Source organism: Trachemys scripta, chromosome 1 (genome assembly GCF_013100865.1).
Source record: "Trachemys scripta elegans isolate TJP31775 chromosome 1, CAS_Tse_1.0, whole genome shotgun sequence".
Taxonomy (NCBI): Eukaryota; Metazoa; Chordata; order Testudines; family Emydidae; genus Trachemys; species Trachemys scripta.
The window spans coordinates 124650343-124664087 of record NC_048298.1 but is presented as its reverse complement, the minus strand read 5'-3'; the positions used below and the strand labels follow the sequence as shown (position 1 = coordinate 124664087).

The window sequence follows — 13745 nt, the reverse complement described above, 5'->3', positions numbered from 1 at the left end:
ACCTATGCCTCAGTCCTCATCTCATACCCCCTGACCTGCAGACACTGTGAAGGTAACACGCTCCATCATGAAGTGTGCTACGCATTCTTCAACAGCAACCCCTCTGATCAATTTTTAAAAATGTCATAGAGACTTTCCAGAGGGAACTGAATCGTGTCCTCCCCAGCTTGAAAGAGAATGGCTATGAGGCAAGGCAGGAGAATGGATAGATCCATTTGGGTGTCCATGAGAGCGGAATAGACTAAATGAAGATAGACACACACATGCGTATCCCATGTCCACAAAGGTGTATCTCAAAATGCAATTATCCAAAACTTTCTTGATAAGCTAGTCCAGAAATGAAATAGAAAATTGTTTGTTTGCCATCAGAAAACATCAGAAGGATTAGTAAGATTACTTGTCCATCAGAAATCCCAGCAGAAGAAACCCCAAGGGAAGACTGTCCTAGCACTGACCTCCTCTACCATACAGAATCTGTATGGAACACCAATTATGGCCTCCCCTTCATGGTTAGCACTAATTAGCCACCTACCTCAACAAGAACAACATGAGGGAAATGAGGCCAGAAAAAATTGTGTCAAAGAGAGAAGAAGAAATGAAGACAATTGGTGAGGTTTCACTTGGAATACTGCAGATGGTATGACAGGCTCTTCATTCTGAGAAGGATAAAAAATAAAAGAGAAAATACAAAGAAAAGGACAAGCATCATTAAAGTCAGAAGGTCTTGTCTTGCAAGGAAAGATTAAAAGAACAACTAAAAAAAGAGAAATATGACAGATCTATAGACATTGCCAAAAGCAAATAATAATAAAGGAGGGGAAAGAAAACATTGGAAGTTGATCTAGGATGTATTTGAAGAATGGCAAGTTTACATAAGAAAACAGGGAAAGTGCCCTAGTAGTAAGATACTGGAATAACAGAGGAAGAGCCACCAAGAGAGGTTGAGGGACATCAAGGGAAATGGCTAAAATACGATACACAGGAGGAACTGGCATGGGGTGATTTGTACTAGGCGTAGGGAAGACTGGCCTTGCTGATGTTCACAGGGTCCCTCCAGGCCTAACCTTTATTATTCTGTACCATATTAATAATCAGTTAGTAATCTACTGCTATGAGAAAGCAATCAAAAAGTAAATGAATCCTTTTCAGATCAATGTATCAGTAATTTGTAATTGTTTACTTTTTCTAAATAACGTTAACAACTTGGACAAGCGCCTGAGACAGAGCAAAATCTTTATTTCCCATAACAGGTGGTTCCCTCCAGCTCAGGCCTGTGGATCTTGGCAGGACATTAAGGATTTTTAAATATGTATGTTGTATGTTTACACAGGCGGTCGGGTCTGGCACAGAACTCCTGTTTTACAAGGAAGAAAGTTTTTCTTTCTTCTGTCTTTGAAAAGAGGCTGATGCTTCCTTTCCATACAACCTTTCTAGCAGGTATACGTGACAAAAGGAGAGCAGGAACTGAATTTAACAACCCGGTCTGTGCTTCAGGGATGACAACATGGTCAAGAGAGGACTCTTTATCGGATGCTTTCTCCTCCATTAATGCTGCATGTGCTAATGATTTGACCATTACTAGTAACAAATCTGCAGTGTTCCTGCCTGAAGATAATAATTAATGAACCGAGCAGGGTGAATATTTTGTTTTGTAAGGAGGAGCATTATTAGCAATTGTTTTCCAACTGCTCTGAAAATGAGAGATGCCTTCCAGGTATTACCTGTCCATGTGACATGGTACATCCCACGCAGCCCTTATTCACTTTGGGAATTCCACGGGCACTCCCAGCCCTTGGAAGTGGGAGAGGGGGAAAGTGGATCATCTTCTGTAATGTTGCAGAGCAGGTCTGAGCCAGGAAGCAGAGCAGAAGCTGCTATACAGAAAAGCAAATGAAAGAGTAGCGCTGCAGCAAGGGAATAAGTAGGAACAGTGAGAGGACAAAAGGAAAATGATTGCATTAGAGCCAAAGGACTGAAGTCGGCATCAGGACATATGGTTCTATTCCTGGGTCTGCCACTTACTCGCAGGGTGACCTTGGTCAACTCACTTCATCATTCTGTGCCTCAATTCCCTCATCTGTGAAATGAGGATAATAAATAATGTGCCCAAGGAAGGCTGCAAAAGAGCTTAGAGTGATTTGAGATCATTGCATGAACAAGTGCAAAGTATCCCTATAACTAGTCTCCTCTCCTACTTTTTCCTGTACACTCAGATTTCATTTCTTTGATTTTTTTATTGCTTCCTTTCCCTTTCTGTTTTTTAATTCCCCAAGTTATTGGTATTTTTGTTCTGCAGATGTGCTGTGACTCTGCCCCTGGCAAAAAAGAAGCTCTGAAGTTTCACTCTGCTTGTCCTGTGCTCATTTTGACAAGTGGGCACTCCAGAATCACCATGAACCCGAAACCATAGAAAGAGCCCACCATTTTGGACAATAAGACCTCTTGCTGGATGGAAGTTTTGCCTTGATGCATTTATCCTTCACAAGCTTGGGCGCCAGGAATTGAAGCCAGATTGCCTGAATCCCACTCCAGTGCTTTACCACAAGGCCATCTTTCCTCCCTATCCAACTGACCACAAATTAAAGCTGGGTGGCTGTTGTTGTTCTGGAAACCAAAGGATGAAAAGGTGAATTTAACAAATAAAATTAATCAAGACGGATGACAAGTACATGCAATCTAAAGCTCTTAGTGGGTGGCATGTCATTTTGCATTTTTAATACCTATTTTAAATGATTCTTTTTATGATGTACATACAACACCCCAGAACACTATGGTGAGGAGGCACATTAGAAATAAAGAGTATTATGTAATTGACTCAAATCATTGGAGAGCCAACCGGGTAGCAGGATTTGCCTGCACACTATGGGTATATCTACAGTGCAATGAAACACCCACGACTGGCGCATGTCAGGGGTTTCAGAGCCCATGCTTCCGCCCGAGCCCAACATCTACACTTCAGTTTTACAGCCCTGCAGCCCGAGCTCTGTGAGCCTGAGTCAGTTGACACAGGCCAGGCAAGGGTGTTTTATTGACATGTAGGCATACCCTCAACAATGTGTAAAGAGTGGTATGGTCATATTACAGAATCCTATCTCTTCCTTGCTGTAGGAGCCAGGATGGACATACTACAATGCTCCCCAGAGTGATGTGATTGCAGAGATCTAGTTATGAAGGCAGTTTTCTTTACATGACTAAACTGTGGTAGCAAAACTGCTTTAAAAACCAGCATAGCGTTCTGCTAGCGTAGACAGAGAGGGCATCGATCACAGCAACCAAATCAAGCAGGGGCTGTTTAATACATAAACTGAGCTGAGCTGTTAGACTTACAGGAGGTAAAAAAGAAAACCTTACAAAATATTCCCTTTTCCCCCTACAACCAACAATTACTGGGACAAGTGAAAACAGGAACATTACCAATTTTCAGAGACACATGGTAGGTCTAGCAGGCATCAGATTATCTCTTACAACCCCATGGCCTGCCATGTGGCACTGCTTACACTTAGTGGTCTGAGGTTCTCACTATGTGCATATTAGTTAGATTTCTTTTCTTTTCTTTTTTTTTTTTGAAGCTGGCAACACAGGCACATGAGTTCTTCTAGCATGATTCCTGTTTGTACAGGACTCACCAAACTGGTTGTGTGATTTTGTGCTGCTTTCTTTCCACAGAGCCCTTCAAAATGCCAGAACAACAGCAAGTAAATAAAGTTTAGTGGTAGAGTTCCAAAGATCAGCGATGGGAATACACTACCAACATTTTATTGCAAATACCCAAGGACAAGAAATCATTTAATATAATTATTTGCTTTAATTTATATTAATTATTTGCATCACGGGAGCACCTAGAGGCCCCAGCCGAGGCCAGGGTTGCACTGTGCAAACACACAGTGAATGACATTCCCTGTCTCAAATTGCTTACAATCTAAATAGATATGGCAGGCAAAGGATAGGAGTGGAAACAGAGGCACAGAGATAAAGTGACTTGCCCAAGGTCATACAGGTCAGTGGCAGAGCCAAAAAACAGAATGTAGGTCTCCTGACCCTCAGGATGTGTCTACACTACGAGCTAAGGGTGTGATACTGTAGCATAGCCACAGTAGCACAGGCAGCGTCAGGAGACACACATGCTAGCTGCCTTGAGTACTTACCCACAGGGTTGAGGCAGGTTTGTACTCGAGACAGCTAACCATGCATTTGCTGCCACTGCTCATGGCTACACTGCTATTTTTAGTGCGTTAGCTCAGATAAGGACTCACATGAGTATGTCTCCATGAGCAGGGAATCACATCCCTAGCTTGTAATGTAAACCTAGTTCTAGTTTCCTCTGCACTAGGCCACGCTGCCTTCCCTACGCACACGGACATGAAATAACACATGACCGAGACCATGCTACTGTATCTGGATATGTTTGCATTGCTTTCAGTGCCAAAATAATACCTAAACAGTTACATAGCTCTGCCCATTTTCAAAGCAGTGCACAAACAATCACTGCTCAATCACAGGTGCCCACCCACAAACCTGTTATTAGGACTCTGCGAAAAGTAGAATGGGTCAAAACTTTTGCAGCCGCATGCTTTTCCATTGGAAAATGCTGTTTTGTCAGAATGGAAACTTTTTGGGGGGGATCAAAACAAAGCATTTTGAGACTATCCCTCCATTCTGTTTCAACGTGTTTGGAATGGAACAGGATGATTTTTTATTTTTGAAATAATGTTTGGTTTTGAAATTTATTTTATCTTATTTTAAAAAATCAAAAATCGTAAGGGTGAAATTGGGGCAAAATGTTTCAACTGAGCCAAAACAACATTTTTGAAAACATTTCCTCTTGTGGGAAATTTCAGCTTTTTTTCTGAGGCAGACTGATTTTTTTTCCAGTTCCCAACCATCTCTAGTGAAAAAGTTTAAGGAAATGAACGCAATTAAATGTATCAAACTATCCACCCTACCCATAGGGCAGTGGGTATCCACAATTTACTCAGGTGTTGTTATCTATGCTGGCATCGACTGCACACCTTCCCCTCGAATACTCAGGCCCATCAATCAGTTCTCTAGCTGATAGGACAGGGGTCGGCAACCTTGCAGAAGTGGTGTGCCAAGTCTTCATTTATTCCCTGTAATTTAAGGTTTCGCATGCCAGTAATACATTTTACATTGAGCCACTCAGCCCGCTTCCGGTGTGGGGTTCCATCTGCCGGCCCCTGCCAGCCGGGGCCCCGCCACCGGCCCCGCTCAGCCTGCTGCTGGCCCCCGGGGTTCTGTCCATCCAGGCAGGCCAGGCTGAGCGGGGTCGGTGGACAGAACCCCACACCGGCAGCAGAGTGCCACTGAAAATCAGCTCCCGTGCCGCCTTTGGCACGCGTGCCATAGATTGCTGACCCCTGTAGTAGGAGCACCCAAAATACCCACATGCTATCACAGAGATGGCTCAGTGTTTCAGGGAGTAGCCTACATATTAGGCTATGCAGGAACTGCCACAGTAAATGTTCATTTTCATCGGGTTGTATAACCAAGGATCAGATAAAACCCTCAGTAAATGGGCAAAGTACAAGCTTATAGCTGCTCCTCATGGGCCACTTTGAACTGACACACCTGCTTCTTTGGCAATAGTTTTCTTTCCCAAAGATTTGGACTTATCTACCTCAGCAGGGCAGGGTAATAATGTTTATATAGAGTCTGTCAGCTGGAAAGACCCCAAGGTGCTTTACAGGCTATGCTCCAGTCCTTACACACAACTGCACGACGGCAACCATGGACATGTGGTGAATATTCGGACCGCTCACAGTCATATGATAAGTGATACACACAAGGATAAGTATTTGCAGGACCGGAGTCTTGGATACGCCAAACTGTGAACCCTTTACTCACACTGGTGAACAGTTATTCACTCAAGTAATCCCATTTGTGTCAATAGTACTCACTTAAGTAAGTGCTCACCAGTGAGAATAAAGTAGGGCTTCTAACATCATATTTCAAAAATAAGGGACAGTTTCTTAGCACCCCTGCCCCACCCTTCCTCCCGATATTATCATTTCTTAATAAATAATATAAAGCAGCAGCACCTACATTCGCCAGGAGTATTTTTGAAGCACTCAGCAACTCACAATCTTGTTGTACAGAGATGAACAAGTAAGGGATGTCCCTTGTAATAAGGGGACTGTTGGCAACCCTAGAATAAAGGGTTCACAATCTGGGCCTCTGTGAGTAATGGTTGGGCTTTAAGAGCATAATTCTCCTAACCAACTTGCACAAACCTCTCCTCCCCATTCTGAATATTTAGAGCCTCTTCTGCACTAGTTTAATATGCTGACATTCCACTGATGGGAGTGGAGGTGCCTAGGAGAATATGCAATAAAAATTTGCAGTGTGGATCAGAGAGAATTACTTACACACACACACTCACTTAGAGATGGTGATATCTGTGATCGGTAGCACTCATCATATCATGCATCAATGACCACGGCTCCTCATCTGCCTGCTGCCTACTAATCCATCTCCACAATGGAACAGACTGCCTAGGGAGGTCATGGTAGCTTCTTCACTGGAGGTTTTCAAAAGGAGGCTGGATAGCCATCCGTCTTGGATGGTTTTGACTCAAGAAATCCTGCATCTTGGCAGGGAATTAGACTAGATGACCCTTGCGGTCCCTTCTAACCCTATGCTTCTATGATTTTAACACTACAAAACTGTGAGTGGCTTCCAACAACTATCATTTTTTTGAAAGGTTTCCTTTTATCCCCACCAAAATTTAGAATTTCCCTCCATAAAATTACACTGTTCTAAGGCCCAGGATGGGATAAGTCCTTTTCCAGTGACAGGTCTAAGATCAGATATAGTAGAACCTCAGCTATGAACACCTCAGGAATGGAGGTTCTTCGTAACTCTGAAATGTTTGCAACTCTGAACAAAATGTTCTGGTTGTTCTTTCAAAAGTTTACAACTGAACATTGACTTAATACAGCTTTGAAACTTTACTATGCAGAAGAAAAATGCTGCTTTTAACCATCTTAATTTAAATTAAACAAGCACAGAAACGGTTTGCTTACCTTGTCAAATCTTTTTTTAAACTTTTCCTATATTTTTGGTGGTTTACGTTTACCACAATACTGTACAGTATTACTTTTCTATATTTTGGTCTTTTTTGTCTCTGCTGCTGCCTGATTGTGTACTTCTGGTTCCAAATGAGGTGCATGGTTGACCAGTCAGTTCATAACTCTGGTGTTCGTAACTCTGAGGTTCCACTGTATCTCACAATCTAATCTATCTAGCTATATGTGCATGCGCACACACACACACACAGATATATTATATACACAGATACATACAAAACAAATACATTGATAATTTTAGTTAAAAGGACTGCCTGAAGCATGGCGATCAGGAAGCCGTGCTGAAAGGTATGTGAAAACCCCTCTTATTAGTCGCGTTTTCTCAGGGTATGTCTTCACTACCTGCCGGATCGGGGCTCCTGTCAATGTAGCTAACATTCTTTGGGGAGGCTGTGTTCCTACACTGACAGAAAAACTCCTTCTGTCAGCGTAGGCTGTGTCTACACTACAGGTTACGCCGACATAGCTATGCTGGTATAGTCTCCATAGCGCAGGCATACTGCTAGGATGTTGGGGGCAGGGAATGGGGAGAGGGAAATGGGCACACAGAGCCCCAGGCATAGCCAGATAATGGAGGATCCTGGCAGGGGCGGGAAGGGAGTGCACAGAGAGCCCCTAGCATGCAGGAGGTGGTGGGAGGCATTTCAGGGAGTTCCTGGCAGGATGGGGGGGTGGTACACAGGGAGTTTAGGAGGCCAAGCAGGGGAAGGAGGGAGAATGGAGGGATGCAAGGAGCCCCTGGTGTGTGCGATACACTTGGCATCCACATGCAACAAAGTGAGCAACCCTCTAGTTTTAACTTTAAAAAGCCTGTAAAACAACAGCCTTATCATTTATTCATTTATTTGCATTTGGTTCTCATCGTGGGATCGCAAAGCAGGAGGGCTTAAAAATGAATGAGAGTAAACTACAAACGTTTGTGTCCTGGAACAAACATCTGTGGAGTGTCTAAACTAGCACGAACAGCCATGTTAGTTAAGTGGCAATCAATTAATTCAAGTTACTACAGGTCAGCTGCAACTCCAAACATCCCATTGGATTTTACCAAATAAAGCCCACATTTTTCTGTTCATTGTTCTGGACATGTGGGACACTACAAAATATGAGGAGGAGCACGGTCTTTTAAAGGATTTGATTCTATTTTTTCCAGCAAAATTAGTCACTCAAATGAAGGCAATCATAAGTTCAGGGTCTGGAGACTCTCTTTTCAGCCAGTGGTTCCATTAATACCAGTTTCTTCTGAACCCGTATTTAAACAAGAATTCCCCCAGTCCTTCAATCCATTGCCCAACCATTGTCACCCTTCTAACTGGTCCAAGGCACAGATTCAGCCACCCTTGCTAATCAGGAGTAGCCCTACTGAAACCAATCACCATGAGTAAGGTTGGCAACGTTCTTCCCTGTTTGTGTGATGCATGAGGCCTTTGTTAAAAGATCTCTATCCTTCCATCAAACTGGGGGGGAGAAAATCTGACAATCTCATATATACTTTAGGGTTTGACTGGACTAGAGTTTGTGGTCCTGTAGTAAATGTAAATTAACTGATTGCCAATTAACTCAAATTAACTAACACGACTGTTCATGCTAGTGTAGATACTCCACACAAACATTGTGTTCCAGGACACAAACATTTGTAATTTACCCTAGGGGATACTCTTGTGGTTTATTTTATGGCTGAAGCCCCATCCACTAGTGTGTGTGTCTAAACCAAATGTTGGAGAATGTCTGGAGTAGCATTTATAACCATGTTAGTTAATTGACTATCAAGTTACTCTGGTTAAAACAGGATCTCAAACTCTTATGAGACACTTAGGGTAAATCTAAATTAGGACAAAAAAGTTCTTTAAAAATATGATAGTTAATACAGTTTAGCTAACACGTTTTAAAACCCTGGCCTAGACAGGGCAAAGTGTATTTTAATACGTGCTAGCTGATCATGGTGAACACATTTTAAAATAAAAACTTATTTTCCTACTCTAGATATATACCCTCAGAGGGTATGTCTACACTGAAGTTGGCAGCGTGCTCCCCAACCTAGACAGACAGATACGCACTAGCTCTATGCGAACTAGCACACTGAAAATAGCAGCTTGGATGTTGCAGCCCGGGCAGCAGCATGGGTTAGCCACCTGAGTATGGGACCCAAGGGGTTGGGGAAGTTTGTGCTTGAGTGGCTAGCCTATGCCACAACATGCACACTGCTATTTTTAGTGCACTAGCTCATGCAGAGCTAACATGTGTCAATCCACGCGGGCTAGGAGGTTCATTCCCAGCTGCACTCGAGACATACCTAGTGTTCTTGAAGAACCTGACAGCTCACTTGCGTATCTAGCTAGCTCATTAATGCCAATCAGATAATTAAAGAGACAAGTACTCAGATTCCCACCCACCATTCAAGTCACAGCCACAGATGTACGGGGACAGCATGAAAAGAAAGATCTTTGTTTACTTAGGGCAGTGGTGCAAAACCAATGGCTGCATTGGCAACTTACAAGGAGCCAGAATGCCAGGCCTAATTTGCATATATTTACATAAATTTACATGTGTGACTTTACCAGGTACACACACACACACATTACTTTTATTTGCACTATTGGTGTATACCAGGGGTAGGCAACCTATGGCACGCGTGCCAAAGGTGGCACGTGAGCTGATTTTCAGTGGCACTCACACTGCCTGGATCCTGGCCACCGGTCATGGGGGCTCTGCATTTTAATTTAATTTTAAATGAAGCTTCTTAAACATTTTTAAAACCTTATTTACTTTACATACAACAATAGTTTAGTTATATATTATAGACTTATAGAAAAAGACCTTCTAAAAACATTAACATGTATTACTGGCATGCAAAACCTTAAATTAGAGTGAATAAATGAAGACTCGGCACACCACTTCTGAAAGGTTGCTGACCCCTGGTGTATACAGTGCTTTGCAAAAAGCACATAGAAAGGCAACATAAGCCCTGAAGGCTGAGAACAGGCATTAGTGCTGATACAGGCACTGCTTTTCTGATGTAACTTCTTGTTCTCCAGGTTTAAGTCTGAGATGGTCACCTCTCTGTTCTAGAGATGGGTCCCAACCAAAATGAGAGCTGAAGCTCTGGAAAAGTTCAGCTCCAGATACACAGTTTGTGTTTGGCTCAGCCCTACCTTGTTCAACTACACAAATGAGTACTTCTAAAGACGCTTGTATAAAAAGCAGTCCCCTTCTGTCCCTGAGTAGCTCCCTCTCACCAAGCACATAGGGCCTGATCCAAAGCCCATTGAAGCCAATGGAAAACCTTACAGAAATTAATTCTTAGGTTGACTTTCATTGGTAGCAATTCAGTTCATTTCCCTCACCCTTGTAGACCCCTCAGTTCTAGCTGAACTTTAGCCTGTTTCTTCAGGTTCGGCTGAAAATAGATCTGCGAACAACCTGAGCGTGGTTTGTCCCTTTGAAAGTGCTCGAACCATAGACCAAACGAGCCTTGAATACTCTTAATCTCGTCACCGCAGGGACAATTACTCAGGACTTCTCTTCACAGAGAGCTGCTGTTAAAACGTCCGTGTTTTTTCGTGCAGTGGGTTAAGATTTCAGGTGGAGTGGAAGCAGTGGAAGCAGATGGACTCTTAAGAGGCAGAAATCCTGTTTGCATGCAAACACCTCCCGTAATTAAAAAACGAGGGAAGAGAGGTCTAGAAAACATTATGCCCATGCACAATTCTCTCTATTAAAAAATGCTTCCCATAGTTTCCCAGGAAGAACTAGCAGGTCTTTGGAAGAAATATTGCTAAGTATTTCTTTTAAAGCAGTGACAGCTGCTTCAGTGTCACTGCACAAACATCTGGGTCATAGAGCCCTTAATGAATTTTCAGAGAGACGGCAGTTTCAGAACGGGGCAAAACCCTGGCACAAGGGCTCAGGGCAGGCCTATTGTTTGATGGTGAGCTGTAGCTAGCTCTCTTCAGAGTGAGTTGGAAGAAAGAGAGAGAGAATGAGCCTGTCTCCAGTGTGGTTGTTCCACAAACTCCCATGCTCATTAGTCAATCCTATCTCGATTCCTGTGCAATGTCTTTCCTAGCGAAACATGAAATCAGCAGGAAACAGAGGTGGTTTATGGACTGCTTGTGCTGAAAGCAGCCTGCTCATTCTAAACGGCAGTTAAATTCAGTATAAAATAAAGGAGCTGAAGCAAGAAGCAACTTGCACTCTCAGAACGACACATCCTTTGCTCCCAGTTCTCTCTCCCCTTTTGCACAGCAGAATTACTTTCCTACTAGTGGGATGAACATTTAGCTGAACAGATGTTGCAGGGCTCAGGATAGAGGGTGAATTAACATTAGCAGTCAGAGCACATGGGTAATAGCTGCAGAGATGGGGGAGCCTGGTTTTGAATGGAGGACCTCCTGGCCTCAAAGCAGTAACTTCGCTCAATTGAGCTAAGAAAACAGTTGCCATAGGTCAGCTTGAGCGATGCTGGGATCAGAAAATACATCAAGGCAATGAATTATCTGCTGATTAAAGTTGCCCTGGGATAATTTCAATTACTTCCAGTTCTAGGAACCCAGTCTGCTTTTACAGAATCAGGTGCTTTCAACTCTGTAAACCAGGAGTCTGTACTCCTGTAAACCATGTGCAGAACTTGGGGGCCTTGCTGATGCAATGAGTTAGCACATTGGCCTCCCAATTCTGGAGACCTGGGCCTGGGCCACAAGAAAAATGTTTCCTCCTAATCCTCACTTATCCACACACAAAAGACACTGTGCAGTTTGGCACAATGCAGCATAACCGGCAGTCTCTGTCCTAGAGAAGCCAAACGACTGGAAGAACAGGATGTGCTGCAGGTCAGGATGCAGTGTATTGTGCCGCACTTGTAAAGCTACCTGGCAGCTGCAGGTCATGGACAGAGCTGTGAAGGGGGAAGCTTCGGCCACAGTTGTTCTCATTACGCCTGAGGTGTTTTTAGCCCGTACTACCAGCCTCCCACTTTCATTTTGTCACAAAGATAATTGAAATGAGAGCTTAGTGCAAAACATCCCTTTTACTCCAGTTAAGTTTATGGCACTTTTGGACAGATTTTAAGCAGAAATGCAGCCAGTCACAAAGTACCTCACTCTTACACAGCACATTTCATCCATAGATCACAAAGCATTTTGCATACGGTGAGTATCATTATCCTCATTTTAAAAATGGAGAAACCGAGGCACAGAGTGGTCAAGTGACTTGCCCAAAGTCACCCAACAGGCCAGTGGCAGAGCTGGGGGAAAAAATATGTCCCAGACCAGTGCTCTGTGCACTAAGTCACGCTGTTCTGAAGAATAAACAGGGTATGTTGTGCTCATTTAAAATGACACACCTAAGTAGTCAATATATTCGTTTGGATCCTGATACTTCAGCTGCTATCAGTGGACACAGCAAGCTGAGCTTCCTGCAAGATTTCAGGAAAAAATTAGGCAGAGGCAAACCATAAAAAGGCTTCAACGTCTGAAAAACAAGACTGGGCAGGAAGGCTGCAAAAATGGAATCCCCAGTTCATCACCAGCACAGCTCTGCAGGTAGAAGCTATTGTGTCGACATGGATCAGGCATTTTTTTGTTCCAGGGTCATTTAACTTTATTCGGAGGATTTCAGGTTGAGGCCATGACAAAACTAGCTCTGTGGAAGTCCCAGTTCCCCAAAGTTTGGGATTGCTGGGATCCAGATAGTGGTCTGGGCCCCTCCATGCTGGTAAAGCAAATCACATTACAGGTGGGGCCAGGATCTTTAAGGCCTCATCTACACTGGCAAAAATGGGACCTGCAATTTACTGATGTAGCAGGTTCACTGAAGGTACCAAAGGTAGAAGCTGCGGTGTAGACACAGCTCAGGCATTTCTATCACCATGTCATCTAACCCTGCTCAGAGGGGTTTTGGTTCAGGCTTTGATAGAGCTGTGTTAGAATGTGGCTTACTTGGCAAATGAGTTTGACCCGCTCACATTTAAACACTATTTTGAAACCTGTGTCTAGGGGGCCTAATTTAAAAGTGCATGGGCATTCAGGCAAGGGACCACTGGGTGGAATTATAAGTTAAAGGCACCAACACCATTTAGTTCTTTTGGGCCAAATTCGTAACAAGACAATAGGAATGAACAGGAAGTTTTCAAGATGGTGAAAGGTTAACAATAGGGTTTCCCAAGGAACCATACTGGACCTGGTGTCATTTAATATATTTAATCTGGAAATGAGGATGAACAATGAGGGGCAAAATCTTCAGAGGACACAAAATATTTAAGGTTAGTCAGGAATAAAGAATGTAGAGAACTCCAGATGGACCTAGCCAGATTAATGACACTTGAACGAGAAACATGATGGCAGATGAACTACAACATTGACAAAAGCTAGGCACTGCACTTCGGAAGGAGTAACCTGAACTAATGTTACACAGTGATGGACTTCAAATTAGCTATAAGCCCTCTGGAAAATGTAGGGTTACCATATCTAACAAATAAAAAAAGAGGCCCTCCACGGGCCCTGGCCCTGCCCATTTCCCCACCTCCAGCCCCGCCCCAACTCCGCCCCTTCCCTGCCCTAACTCCGCCCCCTCCTCCCTCCCACTCTCAGCCACGCGGAAAGGGCTGCCCGAGCGCTACTGGCTTCACGGTTTGCTGGGCAGCCCCCA

The 13745-nt window shown here is 43.5% G+C and overlaps 1 protein-coding gene and 1 long non-coding RNA gene across 4 annotated transcripts in view; one reads left to right on the top strand and one right to left on the bottom strand.

Annotated features, from left to right (window-relative positions):
* The window catches only part of LOC117884167, an 86015-nt gene extending 83371 nt beyond the window's left edge, over positions 1-2644 (top strand). Inside the window, exon 3 of the long non-coding RNA XR_004647504.1 lies at positions 2297-2644. This is a non-coding gene — a long non-coding RNA (uncharacterized LOC117884167). The remainder of the gene's footprint in view (positions 1-2296) is intronic.
* The window catches only part of ETV6 (ETS variant transcription factor 6), a 164933-nt gene that overhangs the window by 118568 nt on the left and 32620 nt on the right, over positions 1-13745 (bottom strand). The gene's annotated exons all lie outside the window — the stretch shown is intronic.